The sequence below is a fragment of the Pelodiscus sinensis genome, chromosome 1 (assembly GCF_052426305.1).
Source record: "Pelodiscus sinensis isolate ZL-2025 chromosome 1, ASM5242630v1, whole genome shotgun sequence".
Lineage (NCBI taxonomy): Eukaryota > Metazoa > Chordata > Testudines > Trionychidae > Pelodiscus > Pelodiscus sinensis.
In genome coordinates, this window is record NC_143052.1 from 307,199,839 (window position 1) to 307,222,381 (window position 22,543).

The following is a 22,543-nucleotide window of genomic DNA, read 5'->3' on the forward strand; positions in this document are numbered from 1 at the left end:
ATATTTAAATCCCCCGCGCATTTCCCTACGACAGGGGTGTCCAAACTTTTTTCAAAGAGGGCCAGATTTGATGAAGTGAACATGCGTGAGGGCCAACCATTTTGCCTGACATTCTTTGAACCATTAAAATTAAATGCAAATTAACTATTTTATGCAAAGTTTATTGCAAACAGCATACTTTTCATTTCATCACATGGATGACAAATCTAAACAGGTGTTAAATCACTCTGCCTTTCATATCTGAAGGCCAGATAAAAAAAAATCCAAGAAGCTGAAATATATGTCAGGAACATTGTAAAGTACATTACATATTATTGGTAATAAAGGTTGTCTGTCAACTTTTAAGTTCAAAAAATATGAACAGGAACATAACACCAAGTATACATGTTGTGTCCAAATATATTTATAACTGATTTAGACCAACTGACATTAACTGAGATTTTACAATGTATTCATCTCAATACATATGGATTCATTAGGGGCCATAAAAGATAAGATATTGCCAAATTACCTGTGGGACCGTATTAAACCGGAACACGGGCCGCAATTGGGGGAGACTGGGAAAAAGAGGTGGGAGAGGGGAAGAGAGAGGCTGGGGGTATGTCTACACTACAGCGCTAATTCGAACTAACTTAGTTCGAATTAGTTAATTCGAACTAAGCTAAGTCGAACTAACGGATCCAGACTAAAAAACTAGTTCGAATTAGCGTTTTGCTAATTAGAACTAGCATGTCCACATTGAGTGGACCCTGAACCAGGCTTAAAGATGGCCGGCAGGGCATCAGATGAGGACTTAGAGAGTGGAGCTGCTGTCTCAGGCTAGCCGAGGGCTGTGCTTAAAGGGTCCCGACCCCCACCCCGGACAGACAGTTCTAAGGGGTGCCCCGCTTGCAAAGCAGTCCTGGCTTGGATTGCCCAGAGTACCCACACTGGGCACATCACACCACTCGGCCATCAGACCGGCTGCACTTGCCGCAGGCTGCCATCTGGGGAGAGGGAGCAATTGGGGGGGCTGCAGGAGAGCTTCCACCCCAAAAGCCCGCAGAGCCAGCCCAGTCCTCCCCATCGGGGGCTCGTACCCCATTCCTCCCTCACCTCCTTCCACTTACCCTTCCCTTGCCCCTCTTCTTGATGTACAAAATAAAGGACAATTGTGTTCAAAAATGGAATCTGTCTTTATTGAACAAAACTGGGGGAGGGTATGTCTACACTACCCCCCTAGTTCGAACTAGGGGGGTAATGTAGTCATTCGGAGTTGCAAATGAAGCCCGGGATTTGAATTTCCTGGGCTTCATTTGCATGATGCCGGCCGGCGCCATTTTTAAATGCTGGCTCGTTCGAACCCCGTGCCGCGCGGCTACACGGGGCTTGAACTAGGTAGTTCGGACTAGGCTTCCTAGTCCGAACTACCGTTACTCCTCATTCCACGAGGAGTAACGGTAGTTCGGACTAGGAAGCCTAGTCCGAATTACCTTGTCCGTGCCGCGTGTAGCTGCGTGGCACGGGGTTCGAACGAGCCGGGATTTAAAAATGGCGGTGCCTGGCTTATGCAAATGAAGGCCGGGAAATTCAAATCCCGGGCTTCATTTGCAAGTGCGGTATGCCTACATTATCCCGCTAGTTCGAACTAGGAGAGTAGTGTAGACATACCCGGAGACTGGGAAAAGGAGGTGGGAGAGGGGAAGAGAGAGGGTGGGAGAGGGGAGGGCAACTAAAATGATCAGGGGTTGGGAACAGGTCCCATATGAAGAGAGGCTAAAGAGACTGGGACTTTTCAGCTTAGAAAAGAGGAGACGGAGGGGGGACAGGATAGAGGTCCTGGCCAGGCTCCCGAGAGCCGTCAGCCTGGTCCCGGGAAGAGGGGGTGGGCTGGGGGGCATCGGGTGGGTGGCTCGATCTGTGCCAGGTGCAGGGTCTGCTGGCTGGGTGCTGGCAGGCTTGCACCTGGCACGGGCACCGTAGCCAGCCCGTGCCCCTTTAAGGGGTCTGGGACCGGGAGGGGGGCTGACGAGTTTCCCTGGTGTTGGCCAGAGTGGCCACCAGGGAAAGCTGGGGAGGGCTAGCCTCCCACTAGTTCGAATTAAGGGGCTACACACCCCTTAATTCGAACTAGCTAGTTCGAACTAGGCTTAGTCCTCGTGGAATGAGGTTTTCCTAGTTTGAACTAAGCGCTCCACTAGTTCGAATTAAGTTCGAACTAGTGGAGCGCTTGTGTAGTGCCTATCAAAGTTAGTTCGAACTAACTTTGTAGTGTAGACATACCCTGGGAGAGCGGAGGGCAACTAAAATGATCAGGGGTTTGGAACAAGTCCCATATGAAGAGAGGCTAAAGAGACTGGGACTTTTCAGCTTAGAGAAGAGGAGATGGAGGGGGGATATGATAGAGGTCTATAAAAGCAAGAGTGGTGTAGAGAGGGTGCATAAAGAAAAGTTCATCATTAGTTCCCATAATAGAAGGACTAGAGGACACCAAAGGAAAGGAATGGGTAGCAGGCTTCAGACTAGTAACAGAAAGTTCTTCTTCACAAAGCAAATAGTCAACCTGTGGAACTCCTCGCTGCAGGAGGCTGTGAAGGCTAGAACTAGAACAGAGTTTAAAGAGAAGTGAGATAAAGTCATGGAGGTTGGGTCCATGGAGTGGTATTAGCCAGGGGATAGAAATGGTGTCCCTGCTCAAAGTTTGTGGAAGGCTGGAGATGGATGGCACGAGACAAATGGCTTGGTCACTGTTTTCGGTCCATCCCCTCCAGGGTACCTAGGGTTGGCTGCTGTCGGCAGACAGGCTACTGGACTAGATGGACCTTTGGTCTGACCAGTACGGCCATTCTAAGCTCAGGGCTCAGGGTCGGGGGTCTCAGTGGACCCCCTTGATTTTCATGCACACCTGCTCCTGGGTGGCCAGGCTGGCAGCTCTCCTGCCCTAGACGGCCACTTTCCTGTGCCTAGTGTGCAGTTCGTGGACAAGGTCCACGATGTCTGCACTAGACCAGGCGGGTGCCCGCCTCTTGCGGTCCCGGGCAAGCTCCCGAGAGCCGCCAGCCTGGTCCCAGGAAGAGGCGGAGGGCTGGGGGGCATCGGGTGGCTGGCTCATGGCATGCCAGGTGCAGGGTCTGCTGGCTGGGTGCTGGCAGGCTTGCACCTGGCACGGGCACCGTAGCCAGCCCGTGCCCCTTTAAGGGCTCCGGGACGGGGGCATACGAGTTTCCCTGGTGGTGCCCAGAGTGGCCACCAGGGAAAGCTGGGGAGGGCTAGCCTCCCACTAGTTTGACTTAAGGGGCTACACACCCCTTAATTCGAACTAGTAAGTTCGAACTAGGCTTAGTCCTCGTGCAATGAGGTTTACCTAGTTCGAACTAAGCGCTCCACTAGTTCGAATTAAGTTCGAACTTGCGGAGCCCTAGTGTAGCACCTATGAAAGTTAATTCGAACTAACGTCCGTTAGTTTGAATTAACTTTGTAGTGTAAAATTGTTCTGGTTGGCCTCTGAGGTTAGGATAAGCAATGGGCTTAAATTGCAGCAAGGGAGGTTTAGGTTGGACATTAGGAAAAACTTCCTGCCTGTCAGGATGGTTAAACACTGGAATAAATTGCCTAGTGAGATTGCGGAATCTCCATCACTGGAGATATTGAAGACCAGGTTAGACAGACACCTGTCAGGGATGAGCTAGGGCAACTCAACTTTGGAAGCCCCAGGGGCCACACCGATACTTACAGAACATGCTGAGGGCCTCAACTTAAGTGTGGTTGCATATGCAAGCAAATATATACAAATAGCTTCTCTCACACTGACAGGCATGAATACAAAGATTAAGACAAGACTACACAACACACAGGCCCCATTTAAGTCAGTTCTGCTGATATTAATAAAATGCAATATTTTCCCAATTTCTACCCATGTGACAGCACTTTTCATGAGCAATGACAGTCCAAGAATTTAACGACTAAAACACATCAACAGAAGATCATTATACTGACTACTTTTTTGTTTTGGCTTCCACTCACCGGCCACGTGTTGATCCCCACATAAACCCAAGCTGCACCGCGGGGCGCAAACAAACTGGCTGTGGGCAGCATACAAAGTTATTAATAAATATTTTATAACCCTTTACCTTTTCTCTCTGCTGCCATGTCTCCTCTCCTTGCTCCATCAGCTCCCCTGGTGCCTGCTGCCCCCCAACTCCTCACCCTCCTCTGCTGTCCTGACTCCTGCCCTTCTCACTGCCCTCAGCCCTCCTGCGACCTGCTCCCCTGTTCCCACTCCTCCAGTAGCTCCACTCTGATCATGTGAGCTATCCCTCCTCATCGCCTCTTCTAACACCTCCCTCTACACACCTGCCCTGCCTCTCTCCTCTGGTGCTGGTCCCTCCCCTGCAGGTGTCTGCCCTTCTGCTTCACCCCAGAATCCCCTTCCCTTCCCTTAGCCCTGAACCCCCCCGATGCCTCCCCCTTCCCTCACTGCCCCTGCCCCCTTTGCCCTCTTTTTCCCTGATGCCCATACCCTCACAACTCTCTGCCCTGGTTCCCCTCATGCCCCTGTGCCCTCACACATGCCTTGCTCCATCCCTGCCTTTCTCATGCCCACCCCTTCTTTCAAGCCTTCTCCCAGCACCTCCCCCTTCCCCCTCTTGCCCCCAATGCCCTTACCCTCTCCTCTCCTCTCGCAGCATCACCCTGTCCACCCTCCCACTGACACCTCCCCTCCTGCCCTTTTCCTCATTGTCTGTACTTGGCCCCCTGGCATTTCTCTGTCCTCCACCCTGTCTCTTGGTACCTTCTCCTTTCTTCTCCCTCCCCCTCCGCACAAGTCCCTTCCTCTCCCACCCACTCTACACAAGCCCCTCCCCCTCCACCCAAGCCCCTTCCTCCCTCCCATGCCTTCCACACAAGCCCCTTCCTGTCCCATCCCTTCCCCCTAGCTTTCCCTCTTCCTTACCTTCTGCCTTCCACTTCATAGGGCAGGAGTCTGCGCTCAGGCCCCAGAAGTCCCCGGACTCCGAACCCGGAGCTAGGCCGCACGGCACAATGCAGCGTCTAGCAGCGCCCAGGCGTCCTCCCGCTCACATGCAAATGCCACACATGGCAGCAGCAGCAGCCGGCAGCTTGCACGGGCAAGGGGGAGCCAATGGAATGCTGTGCAGGCAGGGACTGGGGCCAGGGGGGACGCCCATATAACTCGCCTCCCATGCCAGGTGAGCCTGCGCAGCATGCGCTCGCTCTCACCCCAGCTCGGCGCCCCCCTAGCGTGGTGCCCGGGGGCAATTGCCCCCCCATTCCCCGTTCACTATGCCTCTGGAGGGTGGGAGAGGGGAGGGAGAAACCTGGGAGGAGGGAGCTGGAAGAAGGAAGCAAGGGGAAGAAGGGGGAGGGGAAGCTCAGGGTTGGGGGTCTCGCTGGACCAACTGTCTCCCAGCACTGAGGGGGAGGGTGTCCCTGGGGGGGATGGTGGTGAGGGTGAGGGTGTGGAGGGAGAAGCAGGAGGGGGAGAAGGAGTGGAAGGAGGAGCAGTAGCGGGGCAGGCAGCAGGCACTGGAACAGCAGGAGGAAGCAAACTCTGCACCAGGGTCTGCAGGTGCTGGCAGATGGCACGGCCCTGGGCAAGCTGCTTCTGCCGGAGCTGCAGGTCTTCTTGCACCCAGTGCTGGAGGGTGCGGTGCAGGGCTCGCAGTGCCCCCAGGTGCTCTTGTAGGTACCCTCCACTGCACGTGTGGTCCTGCGGAGCCCTTGGGTGCGGGAGGATGTCCCGGGCGGGGTGGTGCGCCCAACACGTGCAGCTGGTGCGGCTGTGGAGAAAGAAGGGGAGTGGTCAGTTATCCCTGGAGACACAGTGGGTGAAGCCCAGCCCCCCTCTGCAAGGCGAAGACGACCGTGCCCTGCACCATCAGAGCCAATGTGCTTACACAGAGGCCATGTTCAGAATGTCCTACTATCCCCAGGAGTGGGAGCTACCTCGAGACCACACCCATGCCCCTGTGCTGTATATAGTGTGTGTGTGGGGAGATGTCCCCTGCCTCTCTGTAGAGTGGCCTTGTGGAGGGAGGGCATCCTGCTGTGTCCCACCCCAGAGTCAGGAGACTGTCATGCCTCTTCATATATACACACATGTTGCTAACAGGGTGAGGCCCCTGTGTGGCAGCCAGCTGGGTCCACATGCCCAGGGGTGGCATGGCACATGCTCACACATGCACAGGGTGCTGCGTGATCCATGGACAGCAAGGCCCACACATACAGTCCCTGGTTTCCCTTCCGTCCTGTCCCCCCGCATAAGGGGACAGTGATGACACTCACATGTTGATGCCTCCCCAGCCTCAGATGACACCAGCAACAGGCCTGCTGGACAGCTCGGGGGTCCTGGGTGCACGGCACAGTCCCTCCACTCTCCTGCGGCTCCTTGCCCTCCTCCTCTGTGCCCTGGTCAGGGCCCTCTGCCCCAGGGTTGACAACCACCTGGGCGGCATGGACCGTCCCGCCCCCCAGAATGTGGTCTAGGGCGTCAAAATAGGGGCAAGTGTAGGGGCAAAATACGCCTGCTGCAGCTCCTTGATTGTCATGCACACCTGCTCCTGGGTTCACATCTGGCCTTTGGTGGCCAGGCTGGCAGCTATCCTGCCATAGACAGCCTCGTTTCTCCGTCTAGTGCGGAGATCATGGATGTTGGGGCATCCCCCCCAAACCTGAATAAGGTCCATAGGCTCCGCTCTGCACTAGGAAGGCGCCCGCCTTCTCCGGGCCCTGGCAGGCTCCTGGGAGCTGGCAGACTGCTCCTGGGGAGCAGTGGAGGGCTGGCTGCCAGTGGCTTGCTGGCTCATGTTTTGGGACCACTGGGTCAGAGGCAGTGACTGCTGGCTCTGGGCTGGCAGGCTTGGAGCTGGCACAGGCACTGTGGCCAGAGTCTACCCCTTTAAAGGCTCTAGGGAGTGGGGGAGGGAGAGGAGCGTTCTTGGTTGAGGCCAGAGTGACCATCAGGGCACCCTGAGTAGGGCTGGAGGCCCCCTATTTTGAAATAAGTATCTACACAGCACTTATTTCAAAATAGCAATTTCGAAATTGGCATTATTCCTCGTGGAATGAGGTTTACCAATTTCAAAATAAGTCCTCCGCTATTTCAATTTAATTTCGAAATAGCGGTTGGCTTGTGTAGATGTGAGGAAAGTTATTTCGAAATAATGGCTGTTATTTTGAAATAACTTTGCTCTGTAGACATACCCACACTGTAGGGTTTTTTTAAAATTTGAGGCACACATTTAAATTGGGCCTTTATTACGGTGTCTGAAAGTTTCCATGCAGCTTGCGGGGACTTTTTTTAGTCATTGTACCTTTTAATTTCTGTTTAACTAACCTACTCATTTTTGTGGTGTTTCTTTTTCTGAAATTAAATGCCACAGTGTTGGGCTGCTGAGGTGGTTTTCCCAGCACAGGGATGTTAAATTTTATTACATTATGGTCATTATTTCCAAGTGGTCCAGTTATATTTACCTCTTGAACCAGATCCTGTGCTCCACTTAGGATTGCCTCTCCCCTCGTGGGTTCCAGAACCAGCTCTGCTCCAAGAAGCAGGCATTTAAGGGATCAAGAATTTTTTTCTCTGTGTCCCATCCTGAGGTGATGTGTACCCGGTCAATATGGGGATAGCTGCAATTCCCAGTAAGAACACAAGCTATTCATACAGTGCACTGGGAAAATACTGGCCTTTTATGGGCAATCTTGTTTCCAATAATAACACTTAGCTTTTATGTGCGATGGTGCATTTCATCCTTTACTTGCTGTGCAGAGATTAACTAACCCTCCCAATATGGCAGGAGAAAGCAATACCCCTTGCCAAGCTGGCCTGAAATGGCTCCAGAGCGTGACTGCCAGCTTCCAGGCAGACCGTGAAGAAGCAGGGCACCAACCCCAACTGGATTGTGGAGAGCTCTGTATTTACATTTCACCAACCAAATACTGAATTTAAACTATTCTGGCACTATATCAACCTAAACATGGAGTCGCAGACAATTTCCTCTGGTACACTGATTTGTCTCACCACCCAGGTAAGGTTATCTCTGACCCTTACACAAAGGAGCACAGCGATATTCCGATTACACCAAGTCCCAAAGGATTGGCGACTCAGTCCAGATCAATGGCTCTTTAGATCTCTCTTGTAGCCAGTCGTATAATAAACTATCTAAAGATTTATTATATAGCAAAAGGGAATGCGACAGTCATGGTGAAAGCAGGTGAACATATTCTTAAATGACATTCTTAAATTTTAAAAATGATAGAAGCTTCTATAATAAGGAAGCTCTATCTGTGCTTTAGGATTTGCCCAGGCTAAGTCCCAGGGTTTTCTTCCTTATGCCTAGAAAATGTTGCCTCTCAGGGCTTGTCTTCACTATGCAGTAGATTGATGCTACAGCAATCAATCCACCAGTAGTTGATTTATTGTGTCTGTTTAGACATGATAAATCAATCATTGAGTGCTCTCCTGTCAACTCCAGTACTTCACCAGGATGAGAAAAGTAGCCAGAGTTAACAGAAGAGCAGCCCCCATTGACCTCATTGCATAGAAGGCACCACGGTAAGTATGTCAACTTCGGCTACGCTATTTGCATAGCTGAAGTTGCATAGATTAGATCAATGGGCGGGTTTAGTGTAGACGAGACCTTAGAATCCAAGCAGCAAATGAGATACAGTTCCTCCTTTATAGGGTTTTTTATTCCCTTTCCTTCTGCTCTGAGCTGCAAACATAACTGATGGGAGGAATTCACTTGTATGATTCATCTTCACATGTGGGGAGAAAAGTGAACAACAAAGTCTTTTGTCTTCTCTATGTTCCTTGCTAGTCTGTCTGGCATAGACCTCCTCATACTAGGAGGGGGTGCAGTCCAATGGGAGGACATGTGAGTGACCACACCATGTGTCTCCTCTGCCCAGTGACACCCCCTCTCCCGCACCCTGCACTGCTGAGCTCTCCCTGCCCCACCTTACTTGCCTGCTGGATTTGGGGGGTTCTGTCTTTCTCTCCTTGTGCCGTCCCCCATCACATCTGCTGCTTTCCCTGCCAACTAGGTGGGGAGTGGGACAGTCACTTCTCCCTGGGAGAGCCTGGCTGGGAGGTAGCCTGCTCTCCTGCTTGGTCTGGGCCGCTGGGAGAGGGGCCGAGCGAGATGGTGGGAAGGAGGGGAAGAAGAGGGCTGTTCTGGCTTGTTCAGCTGCTGTCCCCGACAGCTGAACCCAGACAGAGAGCGGCCTGCTGCTGCCTCTCAGACAGGTTCTCTCAGGCAGAAGCTGCTCTGTCCTTCTCCCCATCCAGCTGCCAGGGAGAGAGATAAATGTGCTGTATGGGTGGTGCAGGGGAAGAAGGACAGAGCCCCTCCCCCTCTCTGCCCCTAGCAGCCAATGGAGGGAGGGATTGAACTTCCATGAACCCCTATGCATCATCTCTGCCATCTGATGACAATGGGACTTCCTCATTAGCAGGACATAACACTTGAGGGAGACCAACACTTCTCACTAGTCTCTCTCCAGCCTGGTGATTCACACGATGACAGAGGCTCAGAATACAACTGCTCAGGTATTACCTTACCATCTGGGATACAGCTGTTATGAGTGAGATTAACACATGCAACAACACAAGCATGCAATAAAATCTAACCACTAAACACATTCTTATTACTAATGCCTGTTTTACCAGTACTAGCACACAGGGTTGACAGACTGGTTCCAGCTATGTATCCATCAATGGTCAGTTGTTGAGACGTGGGGACACTGGCATGAGCTGGCACCTGATTTACAGCATCACAGCTTCATTGTAGAGAAACAAGAAATGAGGCACAGGGAAGTCAGCTGTCAAAACGTGCCTCTTACAACACCAAAGCCACTTTGGGGACGGGGAGAAGTAGCAATGCCAGTGCAGTTGTACCAAGAGACATAGTGCCCTTAGAAAGCATTATGCCAAACAGATGAGAGGTGAAGGGCAGTGCAGTGAGCAGCAGGACTTGCTGCATGCTCAGATGGGTAGTAAATGCCCACGACCTGGAGCTCTCCTGTCAGTTCTTGTGTGCACACAGAGGTTCCAAAGCTAATGCCCCATCCTCACCAGCCCAGTCACTTCTCATTTCTAGAGCTAGGAGCACTTTAGAGAGCCTAGGGTGGCCTCCCTTGGCTTCTTTATGCTCACCAGCAATGACAGCCAAATTAGGGGTACCTTTCATTGATGTGTAGGGGCCCTATGCACCCTCCACTCCCTTGCTCCAAAATGGGCCCTAGGATTGACTTGGTAACCAGCCTTCTGATGACCAGAGCAGTTCACACTGGCTCCAACATCCTCCAGTATCTAGATTCCTTTTAATTTTAGTTCACATCAGTAATTTTAACAGCCAAACTCTGCCCTCAGATGCAAAGTCCTTCTCTGACCTGTGTCTTCTCTGGCTGTCCAAGATCACTTCCCTTCACTCTGCTATCCCCACCAAATGTCTCCTTGGTACCAGTGTGCTCTTCCTTCCAGCTGAGTAAGGGTGGATGCCAGTCCTCCAGAATGCTCCTGCAGGTCAGTTACAGACATTCCTCTTAGTAAAAGAGCAAGCCAGGATGCTCCTTCTCTTCCGAGGGCCAAGAGTGCTGCTGTGCGCCCTTCTAGCCAGAAGTTATTTATTTGGCATATGCAATCTGGTCAAGTGAAGTCATAGCATTCTTATCAGTGATGTTCAAGGCATGAAGATTCCCAGGAAGTTGAATCATTTTGCCATCCTCAATAGTGTGTGTCATAATTTGTGGCTGCCCACATTGACACACTGATTAGCTCTAAAACACCACCAAAATTCCACTGCTGCACAAAGTCTACATCTGGTATGAAACTGGTTCAGAAAGCTCCTTTGCATTTGCAGGAAATCAAATCCAGGTTGATGCTGGGTGGGCTATGACAAGATAATTATTAGTCACTTTCTCTATAGACCATGAATCTCACCAAGTGTCCTTTACTGTAAATCCCTCACCCAGTAAACTTATCCACAATGGGCATCATGAGGCCAGACAACCATATTGTGGATTTAATTACTGGCAGATGTGGCATATCAACCAATTTCAACATGAGCCTTGCTATGTGTTCCTCTCTGAGAATGCTAGGTGCAGCAATATTGCAGAGAACCAGTAACCATGGCAGAGGAGTAAATGTAATTGTGGCTGGAATGATACGCACAGTGAAATGAAGTTGTATGTTGATTATCTTTGTGTGAGATGAGCAAGCCCAAACTGGAGTGCAGTGCCCTGCCACTGAATAATGGAGTGCCAAGACTGAAGTGTGTAATGTTTGGATTTTGGTGCCCCATGTTATTCCAGCCAGTTTTCTAGGCGGGTTATTGTGATTTTGACCTTAGTCACTGTCTTTGTAAGATGGTAATGATATATGAGAGTTCTATCCAATGTGACATCTAGACAGACTGGGCATGAATAATGCTTTCTTCAGAGACCACTGAACTATCCTCAGCTCTCTGCCCACTTGTGCATGATGTAAGTGGAAGACACTGGACACAGTGTTACTTACACTTGGTATCAGGCACCGCAGAAGACAATAATCAGCTAACCCCACCATGTCTGCACTCAGAACATGCTCAAGCATGTCAAAGGAGTTAGACTGAGTGCCAAGGCCCGTGCCATCTGCATAAATAAACGTATGAGCCCTGGTATATGGTAGATCATTCAAATATAAGTTGAACAATATTTTAGATAATACTGATCCTTATGGGAGGCCATTCTGGTGCCTCCACGCACTTGCTCTACCGCTGATATGTACACGGAAATGGCAATTTCTCAAAAACAGAGCCATTGTACATAATAACCAACTTGGGCATAGTTCTAGACAATGTCACCAAAGGGCCCATGTGCTGGATCTTATCATATGCCTTGGTCAGATCAAGGAAAACAGAATCAGTCTTTCGCTTATGATGGAATCCATTTTCGATGAAAGTTGTAAGTGCCAGCGCTCAATCATATAACTGCAACAAACCCCAGCTTGCTCTGGTGCCAGAAATGAAGGATGGAGCTTGTGTCCTGAAACTGGATGCTCTGGGGGGCAGATTTCTGTGCTGGGCTCAGCTGCCCTGTTTCTTTCAGAGGCACATTCCTGCATCATAGGTCTATTTGCAACAATACTCACCAGTACAGGTTGGCACCATGGGGACCTGATCAGTCCCGAAAAAGAGAATTTGCGTGATCAGGGAGGTCTCCTGCCACCGACCCCTAAGCCAATTGCCTGCTGCTGGCAGGCTGCCCCAGAAAGCACCCTGCTTCACCCTCCCCCATCCCCAGCCTGGCTGGACTGCTTGCTCTGCTGCTGCTGGCTCCCTGGGCAGCACAAACTCCGACTCCTGCCATGGGGCTCTGACCCTGCACATCCAAGGGCAGCTGCAGGGCTCCAGCCCTGGTCCCAGCCTCCAGAGGGCTGCTGCAGCACTCCAGTCCTATCTTGCACTACAGGAAGCTGCCAGGGGACTCCAGTCCTGTGCTGCTGCAGGGCTCCGACTCCAGCCCCATGCTCCCAGGGGCTGCCACAGAGCCCCAGCCCTATACTCCTGGGGTGTGCCAGGAAACTCCAGCCCCGCATTGTCGTGGGGCTCCGGCCTCAGCCCCGAGCTCCTGAGGGTTACTGGGGACTCTGTACTGGCCCCGAGCTGCGTACATTATTGCCCCACCCTCAGCTGGCCCTCCTGCCCTTAGGCTCCTAGGCTGTCTGGTCCAGGAGCATCCATGGTCCTGCTGGACAACAGATGTTGCCGGATCAGAGAGTGCTGGTTTTTGGAGGCACAACCTATATTCAATTCCTATTAAGGTGTCCATTTGCATCTGTTACGTTAACTGCTCCCTGAGACACAAGCTTTTGGAATATCACAGATTTAGAAACCTACTACAGGAACAGCCACATGTTTTGGACATGAGCAGGGATGTTAAGTAGCGGTTAATAAGTTAATCAAGGAGTCGATGGAATTTCCATTGACTACTCAATTAGTCGATAGGGGGATTAGCTCCTGGGGGCAGCATGAGCCGGAACTGAGCAGTCCCAGCTCTTGCTGGGTCCCAGACCACGGTGACTCTGCTTTTCAAATGTAGCAAGAGCCGCCTGGCTCCTCCCAGCACCATCTCCGTGGGGACAGGGGGCACGAGAGGCAGAGGCGCAGCGGGGGACCTGGAGCAAGCCAGGACTAAGCAATCCCAACTTTAGCTGGGTCCCCCTCTGCGGCTCTGCCTCCCCTGTCCTCCTCCTCCCATGAAGACAGTGCTGGGGGGAGCCAGCTTTTGAGCCGGCTCACCCGGCATCAACTCTGCTCCCCCCCTTTGCGGTCTCTAATACAGAGGCAGCAAAGGGGTGAAGAGAATAGTCGAGTAGTGACTCGACTACTCAAGTAGTCGTTTACATCCCAAGATATGAGGTCATCACAAAAAAGTACAGTGTGAGGCTTTGCTTTGAAATAATCCCCTTGCTTGGAGTCTCTCCCACAATCTCACTTGACTTGGAGTCTCTCCCACAATCTCACTGTGCGAAGCAAGGTGGACGTTTGTCTTGCTCTGCCGTTCTAGGCTGACAGCTCTCAGACGCTGGGAAGCTGGCTCTCTTTTCCAAAATTTGATAAAGTGGCAGATGTCCTGCTGAATGCATTTGTGTAAATGATAGAACTCTCCAGGGAGTAGCCAGACATTTTAATAGTGTCCCCAGGAAACCAGTTCACAGGGGTATCCTGAGCGGGAAGGGGGCCTCAGGCCTCACCCTGCCTCTTTTGACCCTACTCTACCCTTGCAACACCTCCCTCCACTGCTGGGTGGCTCCATTTCCCATGGATCCTGTGGTTGAGAACTCCTGGGCTAGACAATGGGACTTATGGCAGAGCTATGCCTGTGGGCTGTGTGAAGCTTCCTTGTCCCATGGGGAGATTATCCTAAGAATACAGAACTGTCAGGGCTACCTTAGGCACGTGGGGGCACATGTTGCTCCAGGCTGGCACAGCTAGGTTCTCCTGCACATCAGCTTCACTTTGTCATCTTCCTTCCACCCTGTTAGTATCTTGCTCCCTAAAGGGGGCTGATGCAAGAGAATGTCGTCTCCTAGGGTATGTTTAGACTACATGGCTCTGTCGATGGAGCCATGTAGATGAGTTTACTAGACATAGGAAAATGAAGCGGCGATTTAAATAATTGCCACTTCATTTACATCAAAATGGCCACCGCGCTGTACTGATCAGCTGTTTGGTGGCACAGCGGGGCAGTCTGGACACACCGCGGTCGACAAGGGAAGCCTTTGTCGACTGCTCTGGTAAACCTCATTTCACGAGGCATACCGGAGCGGTTGACAAAGGCTTCCTTTGTCGACCGCGGCACGTCCAGGCTGCCCCATTGTGCCGCCAAACAGCTGATAGGCACAGTGTGGCGGCCATTTTGATGTAAATGAAGCAGCGATTATTTAAATCGCCGCTTCATTTTCCTATGTCTAGTAAACTCATCTACATGACTCCATCGATGGAGCCATGTAGTCTAGACATACCCCTATTGTGGGAGGGTCTTGCACAGCCAGACAAGGCATGGAAGCTTCTTCTGCATCCCTACTTGCTTACAAGCTGGCCTAAATAAAGCAGTGCACCCTGCACAAGCAGCATGGGCCTTCACTTCAGGGTCCTCACTGCTACACTGCAGGGGCTGCATGTGGCTCACAAGCTGCAGGTTAGCCAGCTCTGACCTACCATCTTCTAACAAGGAAGATTTCCATGTTGCTAGGCAGCATATTCTGCGACACTACAGAGTTCCTTAATTAATCTCTCTTCACCACAACAAATCTCCATCCAAATCAAACTGTAGATTTTAAACAATCACAAAACACGGGGGTGTAATTCTCTAGCAGGAAAGCATTCGTGCTGTAAAAGATCCCTTTAAGAGATCTTGGGAAATAGTCTGATGTAAAACAATACTTCTAATTATAGTAACTCCTTGCTGTTTCCTTTGACCGTTAGCGCCATCTTGTGGCTTCTAAATCACACTAGGTGTAGAAAGAAGAAAGACGTCTCTTTAGAATATGATATTCAAATCACTAATATTGCTTCCTTATGGGAAAACAGATTGCCGAGAAGGAATTCACAAATCAAATACACAGTAACCTTGAACTCCCAAATATCACTTACACTCAAACCTAAATTTAGGTCACATCCTTGTTATCCACACCACATTCCCAGTTACTGAAGGGTTATGATGCCCCCAAAGGCTTTCCCATACTTGATGTTCTCTTGTGACGTAGTAGGCATGTATATACTGCATTTAATTCCAAATAACTTTAAAGCAATATACATGCAGTACTACTAAATTATAGTCACTCCTGAGATGGAGAAGATAATCCAGTCAATCTCTTTGTGCATGACTTAAGAACTGGGGGTATGTCTACACTAGAAAGTTAGTTCGAACTAACGGACGTTAGTTCGAACTAACTTTCCTATGCGCTACACTAGCGCTCCGCTAGTTCGAATTTGAATCGAACTAGCGGAGCGCTTAGTTCGAACTAGGAAAACCTCATTTTACGAGGACTAACGCCTAGTTCGAACTAGCTAGTTCGAACTAAGGGCTGTGTAGCCCTTTAGTTCGAACTAGTGGGAGGCTAGCCCTCCCCAGGTTTCCCTGGTGGCCACTCTGGCCAACACCAGGGAAACTCTATGCCCCCCTCCCGGCCCCGGACCCCTTAAAGGGGCACGGGCTGGCTACGGTGCCCGTGCCAGGTGCAAGCCTGCCAGCACCCAGCTAGCAGACCCTGCACCTGGCACGGCACAGAGCCACCCACCCGATGCCTCCCAGCCCACCCCCTCTTGCCGGGACCAGGCTGGCGGCTCCCGGGAGCTTGCCCTGGACCGCAAGAGGCGGGCACCTTCCTGGGCTAGTGCGGACATCGTGGACCTCGTCCACGATCTCCGCACTAGGCACAGGAAAGTGGCCGTCTAGGGCAGGAGAGCTGCCAGCCTGGCCACCCAGGAGCAGGTGTGCATGAAAATCAAGGGGGTCCACTGAGACCCCCGACCCTGAGCCCTGAGCTTACAATGGCCGTCCTGGGTCAGACCAAAGGTCCATCTAGCCCAGTAGCCTCTCTGCCAACAGCGGCCAACCCTAGGGACCCTGGAGGGGATGGACCGAAGACAATGACCAAGCCATTTGTCTCGTGCCATCCCTCTCCAGCCTTCCACAAACTTTGGGCAGGGACACCACTCCTACCCTCTGGCTAATAGGACTCCATGGACCCAACCTCCATCACTTGATCTCACTTCCCTTTAAACTCTGTTCTAGTTCTAGCCTTCACAGCCTCCTGCAGCAAGGAGTTCCACAGGTTAACTATTTGCTTTGGGAAGAAGAACAACTTTCTCTTACTAGTTTCAAGCCTGCTACCCATTCCTTTCCTTTGGTGTCCTCTAGTCCTTCTTTATGGGAACTCAGGAAGAACTTTTCTGAATGCACCCTCTCCACCCAACCCCTGCTTTTAGAGACCTCTATCCTGTCCCCCCTCCGTCTCCTCTTTTCTAAGCTGAACAGTCCCAGTCTCTGTAGCCTCTCTTCATCTGGGACCTGTTCCCAACCCCTGATCATGTTAGTTGCCCTCCCCTCTCCCAGCCTTTCTCTTCCCCTCTCCCACCTCCTTTTCCCAGTCTCCCCCAGTTTTTTTCAATAAAGACAGAGTCAATGTTGGAAGAAACATTAGCTTTATTTTGTACATCAATAAGAAGGGGGGCTAGGGAAGGGCAAGTGGAAGAAGGTGAGGGAGGAATGGGGCACGAGCCCCCGATGGGGAGGACTGGGCTGGCTCTGCGGGCTTCTGGGGGTGGAAGCTCTCCTGCAGCCCCCCAATTGCCCCCTCTCCCCAGATGGCAGCCTGCGGCAAGTGCAGCCGGGCTGATGGCCGAGTGGTGTGATGTGCCCAGTGTGGGCACTCAGGGCACTCCAAGCCAGAACTTCTTTGCAAGCGGGGCACCCCTTAGAACTGTGTGTCCGGGGTGGGGGTGGGGACCCTTTAAGCGCAGCCCTCGGCTAGCCTGAGACAGTATCTCCACGCTCTAAGTCCTCCTTTTATGCCCTGCCGGCACTGCTTCCGGCCATCATTAAGCCCTGTTCAGAGTCCACTCAATGTGGACTTACTAGTTCGAACTAGCAAAACGCTAGTTCGAACTAGTTTTTAGTTCTAGATGCGTTAGTTCGAACTAGCTTAGTTCGAATTAACTAATTCGAACTAAGTTAGTTCGAACTAGCGCTGTAGTGTAGACGTACCCTGGGAGAGGGAAAATTTTGGTAGAGAACATCTAGGTTAACTCCTGTTCTTTTAACACTCATGCAAGGTACACTGCACTCATTGGAGGGATTACCCACAAGATCCTCATGGACTTTGTCTACACTACAAAGTTTTTGCAAAAAAACTGGCAGAGCGTCCAACCTCAAGCACGTTTTTGCACAAGAAAATCGACAGAACAGAGGGCTTTTGCTGGTAAAGTTATTCCTCTCCCCACGAAGAATAACTCCTTTTTGCACTACAGCTCTTGTGCAAAAAGGTAGGTGTGGATGCTCCGGAGGGGTTTTGCGCAAGAAACCCTATCGGAAAAAGCACAGGTGCTCTGATGGCCATTCTGTTAATGGCAATCAGAGCTTTCTTGCGCAAGAGCGCCCATGCAGTGTGGATTCTCTCTTGAGCAAAAGCACATCACTTTTGTGATGCACTTTGAGGTCTGGACGCGCTTTTGCACAAGAAGTTTTTGTGCAAGAACTCTTCCACAAAAGGCTTCTTGTGGAAAAACCCTGCACTGTAGACTAAACCATGCAGTACATTGGCTGTGATTTCAAAAAGTCTGGATTCAAAACCAGATAAATTCACTCCACTATCCTCTCTTGGAGGACCAGCTGTCCGTCCAAATATTGATACTGCCATATGCATTCTCTACTTACATCCCTGCAAGGAACTTGCTTTATATTTTGTAATACTAAACAAACTGGTTTCTCAGTAGAATGTGTCGAAGCAAACGCCTCACTCAGTTTACGCGGCTAAACAGACAGTTTTATTGGCCAATAAAAGCAAAGTGAGCCAAACGTGGTCCCAGCAAAGCCGGGTCCAGTAAGGCTGGCTAATACAATCAATCCTAGTATTTTATACCTTTAACCAAACAAGTCTGACGACAGGGCAAGAAACCAAAGCGAACTTCAAAGAGGAATTATTATCAGCAGAGAAAGAAACAGGTTAAAAGGGAGTTCGAGCTTCAGCTCAAAATAGTTCATTAACACATTCCAACAGCGCATCCCTCTGGTCTCTCCCCACCTCGGTGAAGGCTAGTTCACTCCCTCGTGCAGACACAAGAAACTGAAATGGCTTTTGTTATACAGAATGGCTTCTAGCTAAATATGAAATAGCTTCATCAACTGGAATGAATAATTGATTTTTCAGTTCAGGGGTCAAACTGAAAACCTGAAAAAAATTACAAATGGATGTGACCCCAAACTGAGTTTTTTCAGCTTTTCATTCAATTTTGGGTCATTCAATTTTTTAAAAAAACCAACAATTTCTGTTGTTTCAGTCAACACAATTAACCAAATTTGATCCAAATTCACATAGTTTCAATGCCTAGAAAAAATATATTTTGTGAAAAATTTTGCCTAGCTCTACAGCTCAGATGGAATGTACCATGCCTGGTTCATGTTAAGTTTAAAATGCTCATAGTTTACTATTAAGGAAAACACTTAGGCAAATGTTCTGATTGGTATTAGGAACTCCTATTATTCATCAGGGAATACTCAGTGGGAGAAACATTTATAATGGAAATAGTAAGAATAAAATAAACTAATGGGGTCAGGGAAAAATGATGAACACTGCAACACAGATGTTCAGCTTCATATGATTCATTCAGATGTTATTGATTTATGTATTGATTATAATGAATTAATGGGATAAGAATGAATAAGAGTAAGTGTGGATGTGGTATGATTGTGGAGTGGAAAGAAGAGGCTGAAGACAAAGATGCAAAATATCAGGAGACTCGATTGCGCAACGTGACTATGGGACAAACAACATGAGGAACATGTGATTAAAAACATGAGAAAAGCACAACTAAGGACAGTGACTGTGTGATACCAAGAGGAAAGTCTTATATAGCAGTTTCAGAGGAAAGTCTTATGCAGAAGTTTCTCAGTCAATCATTGACAAAGCTACTGATTAGAAGTGTATAAGGGTCCTTTGGACCAGGGTATCAGAAGAGACAAATCAACAGACGCTGAGGCAGAATGTGTACCGCCCGATCTCCAGCCTCTTCCAGCTACTATCAGGGTTGGCCACTTGATAAGCATGCTCATCTGAATATGCTTGAAAAGGGAATAGAATATATTGCAATTACATACAAATGATCTTAACATCTTTGTTTGTTGATATATATATGGAATAAAACTAATATAAGGATACTGATCTTTTTGTGCCCTCGATCGTTTGGCTCTCCTTTATAAGATTCCCAGAGTGGTCTGATCACCCACACCCAGAGGGACAGATTTGTAACAAGATCCTTGGCTGATGTAAATTGGCATAATTCCACTGAAGACTTCAGTGCTGCTGATCCTACTGATACCATGTATCATCAACCCTGTGTTCCCAAATAAGTTAGATTCCATCAAAATAATGAGATTGGCTTAACAATCAAAAGGCTTAAAATATAAATTTTCTTTTTATTTGCCTTCTAGCTTTGAGACTTTAGGGCAGGGCCAGCAATTCAGATTTTAGTAGGGAGCGTGCCATGATGGGGGATGGGAAAGCAGAAAGTGAGAGCATGAGGGACGGACTGAGGAAAGAGGCTGCAGCAGTGTTACTGAGCATGCTCAGTACAAGCCAAGCAACAAATGGGGAGGGGGGGTGAAACCAATATCATCCACACTTCCTCCCCCACCCCATATTACCTGTATCCAGGGGTTATTAATCCCTGGAAAACTCTACTTTTTTGGAAGACAATCTAGTAGTTAGCTGACAGGAGCACTGTATCTAATTCCTATATAAAAGAAAGAAAATTAAATAAATATTAGACCCACTCACCTCTAACATTAACATATTCTGACATCTTGTGGCAAGTCACTTATGGGACTCTGAAGTTACAGAGGGGTGGCCATTTTAGTCTGTAATTGAAAAAAATTAAAAAACAACAAATACTCGTGCCTCCACGAGGCATACAGCTAGTTCGGATTAGAAACCTAATCCGAACTAGCTAGTCCGTGCCGCGTGTAGCCGCGTGGCACGGGGTCCGACCTAGCTGGCATTTAAAAATGGCGCCGGCCGGCTTTATGCAAATGAAGCCCGGGAAATTCAAATTCCGGGCTTCATTTGCAACTCCGTATGACTACATTACCCCCCCCCCCCAGTTCGAACTAGGGGGGTAGTGTAGACATACCCTGACTGTGGGATTGGAGAAAATCCGGTTGTGGCTTAGGGCCTGGCTGTAGACAACTGATTGGGAAATGTGTCTTGGATGGAAGCTAGTGGCATGTAGGTAACTGTAACCATCGGTAGGTTTCTGGTATAAGACAGTTGAAATGTGGCCATCATGTAATTGTACTGTAGTGTCAAGGAAGTGGATCTCTTGTGTGGATTGGTCCAGGCTGAGGTTGATGGTGGGGTAGAAGTTGTTGAAATCCCTGTGGAATTCTTCAAGGGTCCCCTTCCCGTGGGTCCATATGATGAAAATGTCATCAATGTAGCATAAGTATAGTAAGAGTGATAGGGGGCAAGAGCTGAGGACACTGGTTAGCCTTAAAAATTTAAGGTATATTCTTACTCTGTTACTAACGCTGTGGAGTGAGACAGATCTCGTTAGGAATCCTGGGCTCTATCTCATCTCTGGAAGGGGAGTGGAGTCTAGTGTGTTACAGCAAGGGGGTGGATACATTTCAGCTCTTTGTTAGAGCATCAGAATGGCCGTACTGTGTCACACCAAAGGTCCTTTTAGCCTAGTATCCTGTCTTCTACCAGTGACCAATGACAGGTGCTTCAGAAGGAATGAACAGAACAGGTTATCATCATGTTCCATCTCTTGTTGCCCATTCACACCATCTCTGCCCATTCTGGCTAGTAGCCATTGATGGACCTATCCTCCTTGAACTTATTTTGTTCTTATTGGAACCCTGTTATAGTTTAGGCTTTTTCACCATTTCCTGGCAGAGTTCCACAAGTTGATTGTGAAAAAATAATGTATTTTCTTTGTTTTAAATCTGCTGCCTATAAATTTAATTGGATCAGCTTCTTGTGATATGTTAGTGAAGGAATAAATAAAATTCCCTTATTCTATTTTTTTTACAACATTCATTATGTTCTGGACATCTAACATATCACCCACCCATTAGTCATTTCTTTTCCAAACTGAAAAATCCCAGTTTTGTTACTCTCTCCTCATATGGAAGCTGTTCCTTACCCGTAATCATTTCTGTTGCCCTTTCTGTACCTTTATCCAAATACAATATATCTTATTTTAGATGGGGTGACCAGATCTGCATACAGTATTCAAGATGTGAGCATACAATGACTTTATGTAGAGGCAATATGGTATTTTGTCTTATGATCTATTCTTTTTCTAATGATTCCCAATATATGGTTAGCTTTTTAGTTTTTAGATTGCCACTGCACATTGCACAGATCTTTTCAGGGAACTATCCACAATGATTCCAAAATCTCTTTCTTGAGTGGTAACAGCTATTTTAGACCCCATCATTTTTGTATCTATAATTAGGACTGTATTTTTCCATGTGTCTTACTTTGTATTTATCAACCTTGAATTCCATCTGCCCTTGTGTTGCCCAATCACCCAGTTTTGTAAAATCCCTTTGTAACTCTTTGCAGTCAATTTTGGATTAGTCACTGTTTACCCTTTTTTCAAGAAAATTTATAAGTTTAACACAGTGATCCAAATGCAAATCTCATTCCTATTCTTTCCCCCTGTCTTTTAAGTGGAGTACCCAGCAATGTTTTCATGATGCCCTAATGATCCTTCAGTTACTTGTATGCCCAGCCTTTTGTTATTCTTAATCACTCTGCCGCCTTCTTTTTATAACAAACTCCCTGAAAGGCAAAGTTGCAAGCAGCTCAGACTCTGTTGCATTTAAGAACTGCCTCTGGAGGCAGGGAAAGCACCTTTAAGCAGACCTCAAGTACGAAATCCAGGGGTTCCAATTTTGGGGGCCGCTACTGCACCCTCTAACTCCTAAAAATGATGCCCTTGCTTCAGGTTCACATTTTCAAGCTTTTTTCGGCAACCATGAGGGCTAGAAAATTAGGCTGTGGTAGCTGTAAGTTGACCTAACATAAATCAGTTTGAGTCTGTAGTGTAGGAAACCCCTATTTTAAAAGAAGGAAGACTGAAGTTTTCATTTGCCAACATGATTCCAGGGGCTGCGTAAATATTACACATTTCAAAGAGTATTTTAAAAAATGACGAGATAGTGCATTTGGTAAGGCTTTATCCAAGGTTTGTTCTGCAAAACTGGATTATAGGGTGGAATACAGTAGACCATCACAACAGCAAAAGCCTTGCTCTTGCAAAGAACCCAA